This window comes from Danio rerio, chromosome 5, assembly GCF_052040795.2.
Source record: "Danio rerio strain M-AB ecotype USA chromosome 5, GRCz13ab, whole genome shotgun sequence".
NCBI classification, from domain to species: Eukaryota; Metazoa; Chordata; class Actinopteri; order Cypriniformes; family Danionidae; genus Danio; species Danio rerio.
Window position 1 is genome coordinate 19,910,888 of NC_141025.1, and position 9,113 is coordinate 19,920,000.

Consider the following 9,113-nt stretch of genomic DNA (forward strand, 5'->3'; position numbering starts at 1 on the left):
TTATGAATGCATTTCAACAGTGTGTGCAGGCTAGGACATTTTTGTTAATTACGTGCCTGTTGGTGCCTGCAGCTTGGCTACAGGCCCATCCACATCCACCCCTGCAGCTTCTGCGTTGTGTTGACCCTTGAATTTTGACCCTGACCTTAGCCCCTGAGTTCGGCCATCTCCAACCCTGCCCCCCTGACGCAACAACAGCATTCCCAGAAACACAGGCAGATAACAGGGGCCTGATGAAAGAGAAATGAGAAAAGATGTTAGCAAGGCAATCAAGAAATGGGATATAGTAACATTACAAACACTTAGAAAAAATAAAATAATTCAAAATGTCGCACTTACACAGTTATTATTTTTTTGCCACACTCAACTGACTGTTTGTTTTTGGTTTGCTTGTTTTGTTTTGTTTTTTAACAAACTACAATTTGAGAATGAATAGGAAAACAAAGATATATGTATTTACATACATACATTGAGGGAAATAAGTATTATGTCAACATTTTTCTCAGAAAACATATTTCTAGGGTGTGGTTGACTTTAGTTTTCACTGGATGTTGGTAACAACCAAAGAAATCCATATACAGTATGCAAGAAAACTAAATTAGTCAGTTTTATATATAAAGTACATGCATAAATGTATACATGTATATGCACAGTGCATCCCGAAAGTATTCATAGCACATTTTTTTCCACATCTTGTATATTACAGCCTTATTCCAAAATGTATTAAATTAATTTATTTCCTCAAAATTTGCACACAAACCCCATAATGACAATGTGACAACATTTTTGAAATTGTTGCAAACTTATTAAAAATAAAAAAACCTAAAAAAATCACATGTACATAAGTATTCACAGCCTTTGCCGTGAAGCTCTAAATTGAGCTCAGGTACATTCGGTTTCCACTGATCATTTTTGAGATGTTTTAGCAGCCTAATTGGCGTACACCTGCGGTAAACTCAGTTGATTGGACATGATTTGAAAAGGCAGGGAGAATGGCCTTAGTCAGGGAGGTGATAATAACCTGTATATCAATAACCTGATGGTCACTCTGTCTGACCTTCAGCGTTCTTCTGTGAAGAGAAGAGAACCTTACAGAAGAACAACCATCTGTGCAGCAAGCCACCAATCAGGCCTGTATGGTAGAGTGGCCAAACAGAAGCCACTTCTTAGCCTGGAATTTGCCAAAAGGGATTTGAAGGACTCTCAGACCATAAGAAACAAAATTCTCTGGTCTGATGAGACTAAAATTGAACTCTTTGGAGTAAATGGCAGGCGCTACGTTTGGAAAAAAACCAGGCACCGCTCATCACCAGGTTTATACCATCCATGAAGTGAAGCATGGTGGTGACAGCATCATGCAGTGGGGATGTTTTTCAGCTGCAGGAACTGGAAGAATAGTCAGGATAGAGACTGGGGCGATGGTTCATCTTCCAGCAGGACAATGACCCAAAGCACCAAAATATAAATGGAGTGGCTACACAACAACTTAGTGAATGTCCATGAGTGGCCCAGACAGAGCCCAGACCTAAATCCTATTGAACGTTGCTGGAGGGATCTGAAAATGGCTGTACACCGTCGCTTCCCATCCAACCTGATAGAGCTTGAGAGGTACTGCAAAGAGGAATAGGCAAACATTCCCGAAGACAGGTGTGCCAAGCTTGTGGCATTATATTCAAAAAGACTTGGGGCTGTAACTGCTGCCAAAAGTGCATCAACAAAGTATTGAGCAAAGGCTGTGAATACTGATGTACATGTGATTTTACAGGTTTTCTATTTTTTATTAATTTGCAACAATTTCAAAAAATCCTTTTTCACATTGTCATTATGGGGTATTGTGTGTCGAATTTTGAGTAAATAAACTAATTTAATCCATTTTGGAATAAGGCTGTAACATACAAAATGTGGAAAAAGTGAAGCACTATGAATACTTTCAGGATCAATTGTGTGTGTGTGTGTGTGTGTGTGTGTGTGTACATACCTTGAATTATTTTAAGAACAATTAAATATGATTTTTATTGTCGTTTACACTAGCTAAATATAATTCCAGTACGGATTCCAGTTTGATATGTAAAGTCTGAACAAGGCTATAGCTGTATACTTACCAAGGGCAGAGCGTCAGTGAGGTGGGAGGGGCCTCGCAGAAAGTGCCAATGAATAGGTAATATCCCTCCTACAGCTCCACCCAGTAGAGACCAGTAGCCAATCACGCCTCCCCTTGGCTCCTGAAAGGAGTGTACTGCTCAGCGGCTGCATCCTGAGCCAGGCATTCCAGAGACACGGCCTATCAGAGAACAGCGGATAATTGGCAACAAATCAGTAACCATGCCACACACTTCAACCTGCACATGATCTGAATCATTCACTGTAAACGGATTTAAAAATCAAGTTATCTGGTAAACTGCTGTGTCAGCACATGGGCTGATGAGGTAAGATGTCAAAGCTCAAACTGATCAGACATCTAACAGCCCTTTAATAAAGCCATTGTTCTACTGGTCAATAAATCTGTCAAACAGGGAACAGACACAAAGAGCAATCATATGACTCGCTACACTCGTTTTATGGCATCTGATTAGGACACATGCTGGAACAGACTGTGTAATGCATGTTTCTGACTGGCTCTCTGTCTCTAGAGCTCAGGCCTGTTTGGGATCAAGACTGGCAGACAAAACAGGGAGACACACAACAGAACCTTTGTACTGTCTTGCATCAGAGAACGAGCAGCCCGGCTCATTAAAAGACAAAAACAGGAACAAGCACTAACACACCAACTGGTGCAGCTCTGAGCATAGCTTTTTGGAAAAACATAAAATAAGTGATGATAATGCGACTTATCTTGTATGTAACTGTAATTTCCCTATTTTCTTTTATTTCTCTGTCCAGACCCTCATGCTTAATCTATGCTAACCTACCAGTGTGAGATAGCACAGCACTATCCCTGATTGTATCACTCATTATTCACCCATACTTCCAATGTTATGAAGTGTTTTGAGAAATTTGTAACCTGGAAAAAGAGGTAGAGCCACTCTTAGACAGATGTCAGTTTGCCTATAGGCAGAATAAGAGCACTGTGGATGCTCATAGAATTGCTCATCTTGTGTCCAAGCATCTTGAGAATACTGATGCTTATGTTCGTATTTTATTTGTTGATTTTAGTTCAGCATTTAATACAGTGCAGACACATCTGCTTTTAGAAAAGTTTCATAACATTGGTGTCAGTACTTTCTAAATAAATGGTTTTACTCTTTCTTTTTTCTTTTTTTTTAAGTAACTGAGCTCAGCAGGCCAGGGTCAAGGGATACTTTCTGAGGTTAGATATGGTAATACCGGAGAGCCACAAGGTTGCGTTTCATCGCCTGTGCTTTTTACTTTGTACACGAATGATTGCAGGAGCACACACTTTAATCATTATATCATGAAACATGCTGATGTCACTGCCATTTTAGGTGTTTTACACAAAGACGTGGACCGATCATCCTACCACAGTGAAATCGATCATTTTATTCAGTAGAGTGATAAGAACTGTCTTGTGTTAAATGTAAAAAAAAGACACAACCCACATAGCAAAATTTCTCTGGCCCAGCTCTGGCCCACACAATCAGGTTTTGCTTGGCCCACATGCCGCTGTGAATTACGGTACATGACTGGACCAAATCTGGCTTCCAGACAAGGGCCAAACACAGACCATATTTGGGCCAAGTCTCAGCCAAGTTAATAACTCATAACTGGGCCTGAACTGGGCCAGAAAGGTTGGTGTGTCACAATTGCAATGAAATTAATAAACCTATGAAGCGTTGTGCTTTAGGCACACTATGGGCCTTGTTTTTTCTCAGTGACCTAATTGGTAGAATTGATTTATTTAATCAAAAATTATTTTTATGTATTTTAAATGTGGGTCAACACTGGCCAAACTCACGTGGCCCACAATCAATTTTTAAAATCTGGGCCAAATACTACGTTTTACATCTGGCCCAAATCTTGTGTGCCGCATTATAGACGGTGCCACCTCTGCCAAACCCAGGCCATGGTTGGCCCACATGCTCTATGCCAGTGCCGGATGAATGCCTGATGTCCCAGCTTTATGCCAAATCTGGGCCAGAATTCTTTGCTACTCGGGAAGAAATGGCCCTTGACCCAAGAAGTGTTTCTGAACACAGGCATGTGATCATTATGGACACAGTGATACAGCAAGTTACATCTTACAAATAGCTAAGGTTCTATATAGACAATGTTTTTTTGTTGGAGAACACACATTGACAGCTTATGCACACAACTACAACAGAGGCTTTATTTTTAAAGAAGGCTGAGATTGTTTGGAGTGGGTAGCAATATCTTGCTTGAGCTATATTTGAGAGTCTTATTCACTATGGAATCACAGTCTGATTTGGAAACATGTCTGTTCAATTGAAAAACAAACTGGTTCATATTTAAAAAACAGCCATGAAAATTATGGGAATAAAACAATACGAGCCCAAACAGACTCTATATGAACAGGCGGTTATGAGAAGAGCCATAAATATTAATGCTGATTCCAAACATCCTCTTTTCAGTGAATATCAGCTTTTACAATCAGGAAAAAGACTGAGAATGCCAATGTGTAAAACCAATAGACTGAAGCTTTTGTTTGTTCCTACCTCAAAAAACTGTTAAACTGTACCAATAACACTGCACCTGTAGTATGTTAGCACCTGACTGGGTTCTGTGTTTTATATATTTCATATTTATATACGGATCCTACTTTGTAAACAATGTGTTCTTAATTGTTTTTTTCTGAAATGTTTTGTTTGTTTTATTTTTATTTACTGTCTTTTCAGAGCAATGTTGTAGCATCTTTTTGTCCAAGACAAACTTTCCCTCGGGGACAAATAAACTTTATCCTATACTATCCTACTGTGATCTGTCTGTCTGTCTGTCTGTGTGTGTTTGTGTTTGTTTGTTTCTTTATTTATTTATTAATATTTGTATCTATCTTATACAATTTTGCTGTCTAGGCAGTGTATTTAGGGTTTGTTGAAGGGGGTTTACAATAAAAGGATCTCTGTATAAACAATGACATCTGTACTTAAAATCTTTACATAAAACAAAGGAAAAAAATAAGTGATAATCATTTACTGCAGTTTGGAATACATGCCAATGTATATTTGGTTTAATGAATTATTTTGTCTTGTCTTATTTAATTCCTTAAATAAAAATACAAAAAAGATTTGGGTCAAGTAGTTGGAATCAACCAAAATGGTGTCATTTATTCATCCTCATGAACTAGCTTACTGTCAAGACTTTCTTTTGTATACTTAACAGGTAAGCCTTTATTTACACTGTCATCTTGTGGTCATATACCTTGAAGGTTATGCTGTTTTCAGCTGTTAATCTTAAGGATGCATACATTAAATCAATGAGGGGAAAAGACTGGCAAATCCTCTGCACTTTAAAAGACAATGATTACATTCAATTTTTGTATGTGATAAGATTTTAAATAGTAAAACACTAAACAATAATTTAGTACAGATGATGATGGATTCGGTTCTGATCCTAGTTGAACAGACGTGCACATTTCTTTAAAAACTAAAAACTTAAAATAAGAAAAGACAAATGTTAAAAATCTAGACTTTTTAAGTGAAGCATTTGGATTACACTGCTTGAATGAAGTATTCAGTGGCCTCTCAAGGGACAAACTTACACTCTAAGAAAAGTCTTTCAAAATAGGGCACAGTGTCCTATGCGAAGGAATTTTCCGGTTCTGAGTTTTAGCGTTAAAGGAAATGTCTACAAAGGATCTTTTACTCCATCAGAAAACCACCAGTAATTTCTTCATCTTTCTTCATTTTTTCTTTCCTAAAGAGCACTGCATTTTAGATCATCTCACTTTGTCTAGATCAGAGTGTCAGAGTGTTAACAAATTGCCCAATGCTGTCAAGTTAACCAAACCATACTGAGAGATAGAAATGAAGACAGAAACATGACTGCTTTTGGGAAAACAAACAATATGACTGTAAAATCAAGATTTAAATGTGTACACATGGCATGCGCTTGCCTTGAGGATATTTTAAGCATTACTTTGACAAACAGTTCCGGGGGAAGACCACACACTGACATAAGATCTAAAATAACAGTCAAAGCACTCAGACATAGATAGAGAAGACCCCAAAACACTATCTGTTATTTGACAACATCTGACATACACAAAACTTTTTTAAACTCAATTTTGATGCATATTTTTGTTTAATCAACCCAAATCCATTCCGCTGTGGCAACCCCGGATTAATAAAGGGACTAAGCCAAAAAGAAAATGGATGAATGAATGAATAATAATAAATAATACTAAATAAATAAATAGATAAATAAATGAATAAATAAATAATATATAAATAAATAAATAATAAATAAATATAAAATAAATAAATAAATAAATAAAAATAAATAAATAAATAGTATATAAAAACATAAATAACAAATAAATAATACTATATAATAAATAAATGAATGAATAAATAAATAAATAAATAGATTACATTTAATTAACAGTAAAAGACCTTTATTGGGCCATCTGCTTTCCGCTGTCCAGAAAACAACAGTGGAATGCAGTCATAAAAATGGAATTAGCTGTACAATGTGGAATGTCATGAAATGTTGGATTAATATATCAAAAGCTGAATCGCATGCTCCACATTCTTGTATTGTACCACACATACTAAAACATATGATGCTCATGGTGTTTTCAGCATCTTTGCAGTTTTGAGAAACTGATTCTCAACAGTTTCTTGATTCTATGAAAGAGTCGAAACAAACTTCTTTTTACAGTTGGCTCTGTGACTGCCAAGCATATGGTGGGCTGTTATGCATGATGCAAGACCCTAAGAGCACTGCTGTGATTCTTTAAGGCTCAGCATGAATAGATCCCTGAACCTCAGGTCAAATACAGCTGACGGGACATACACACAGACACACATGCACACGCAAACCAGCGAAACACAACAAGGGTATGATGAGAGTCATAATGCGTTTATTTCTAGTGATATTATAGAACAGCACATGCAACTGTACTCTTCAGCTGTGCAATCCAATGGTTTAGGTTTTCTTACACATACTTCTCTAAGCAGTCATTAATATGTATTGCTGTTAGAGACTGCATGATTTCATCAGCATATTCCTACTCCTCAACATCTCTTTAAAAGGCTGCCTCACACAATCTACAAATCAGAATGCTTAAAAAGCCTTCAGTTAAAATACTTCAATTAAAATTAGAAGAGTAAAGTTCGTAGACAAACTTCATGGTGGCTTGAGAAAGCCTCGTCTGAAAGTTTAAAGTAGTTTCAAAGTTTAAATACCTGAAGTAGTTTAGGTTTGAAACAGCTGGCATAAAGAGATAACTACATATAGGTTAGTATGTTTCTAGTATGGATTGGCATGTTTCTTGCTAGGTGATTACTAGGGTGTTTTAAGTCATTGCTAATGTGTTGCTGGACTGTTACTAGAGTGTTCTGAGTGGTTGCTATGGTTTTTGACTGTTGAGACATTGCTATGCAGTTGCAAAGATGTTCTGATTGGTGGTTGCCAGCGTTAGGGTGTTCCAGATAATTGTTACTAAGCGGTTGCTATGGTATTCTAAATGGTTGCCATGGCGTTGCTAGAGTGTTCAAGGTGGTTGCTAGGTTGTTGCAAGGGGGTTGCAAGGGTATTCAAAGTGGTTGCTAAGGTGTTGCTAGGCGGTTGTTAAGGTGTTCTGATTGGTTGCTAGGTGTTTGCTAAGGTGTTGCTAAGGTGTTGTTAGGGTGTTGTTAGGTGGTGGCTAGGCATTTGCTAAGGTGTTGCTCGGTGGTTGGTGGGCAGTTTTTAAGGCATTGCTATGATGTTCTAAGAGGTTACTAAGACATTGCTAGGTGGTTGCTAGTGTTGGAAGGTGGTTGCTAAGGTGTTGTTAGGTGGTTGCTAGGCGGTTGTTAAGGTGTTGCTAGGTAGTTGCTAAATGTCTTCCGAGTGGTTGCTAGGTGGTCTCTAAGGTATTGCTAGGGTGTTGAGTGGTTACTAAGGTATTGCTAGGTAGTTGCTAAGGTGTTTTAAGTGGTTGCTAAGGTCTTGCTAGGCAGTTGCAAACATAAATTACCATGGTTCTAGTATAAATTAGCATGACTCCCTAGCATGTTTCCAGTATAAACTAACATGTTGTTAGCATGAATTTAGTATGAATTAGCATGTTGCTAGCATGATTAGTATGCATGCCAATATGAATCTAGTATGTCGTATGTTTCTAGTATGGATTAGTATGTTGTTAGAATGAATTTGTATGTTATCAGTATGGACAATGTAAAGTCAATGGCAGTTTTTTACAATGGAATTCTATGGGATAGTTGCTAAGGTGCCGTAAGTGGTTGCTAGTATGTGACTAGTAAATTGAAAGGTCATCAGTGATTGGCAGATTAGTAGTCTGAGTTAAATGAGCCCAACTTTAAGTCTAAATGACAGTCTGGGGCAAAGTTATAATTTCATAAAGTTTGGCCCAATGTTAAGTCAATAGGACTTTGAAAAAAATTCCAGGTCAGTTTTTAGAAAACCGCAAGTCGGATCAGTTGGAAAAGATATAGCAGCCCAAGTCAGACAAGTTTGGAAGTCTGGTGTTAGTTTGCTGGTTGTTGTATGAACGGTCTATGAGGAGATGCATATAGAAATTATTCTCAGAAGAAGAAGAAGACCAAAGAATAATAAGTTTATGTATTATGACCGTATGTTTGCTTTCTCAAGCCACCATAATTAAATATTGTCAAGATTATATTATATCAATAACACATTGAGAGTTCAGACTATCTACTGTACCTTTAAAAAAGGGTAGGACAAAAAAAGACTGTTCATACCACCTCAGAGAATTTATTAAGAAGCTAAAGAAAACAGAGACGCAAGCCATTTCAAGAATTTCTGAGTTTTGTTTAGGTGAAAGAAGTCAGTAGAGAATTACTTAGCTAAATGAATAAGTGAAAGTCGGTTTCGTTTGTAGAGCAGCTTTCATGATACAGCTGGTTTCAAAGCAGCTTAACAGAAAATACAGCCTTAATACCCCCACTAAGAAACTTAGCCATGAAAAACTCCCTAAGATGAATTAGAAGGAAATTAAGGGGATATTAAGG

General features: G+C 37.4%; 1 protein-coding gene across 9 annotated transcripts in view; it reads right to left on the minus strand.

The window, feature by feature from the left end:
- Positions 1-9,113, minus strand: part of atosb (atos homolog b) — a 42,514-nt gene that overhangs the window by 16,505 nt on the left and 16,896 nt on the right. For 5 of the 9 annotated variants that reach the window (XR_015490280.1, XM_087252016.1, XM_087252017.1 and 2 more), the window contains 2 exon segments: positions 2,103-2,281; positions 57-230 (listed from right to left, as the gene is read on the minus strand). The gene's annotated coding sequence lies outside the window, so the exon portion shown is untranslated. 9 annotated transcript variants of the gene reach the window in all.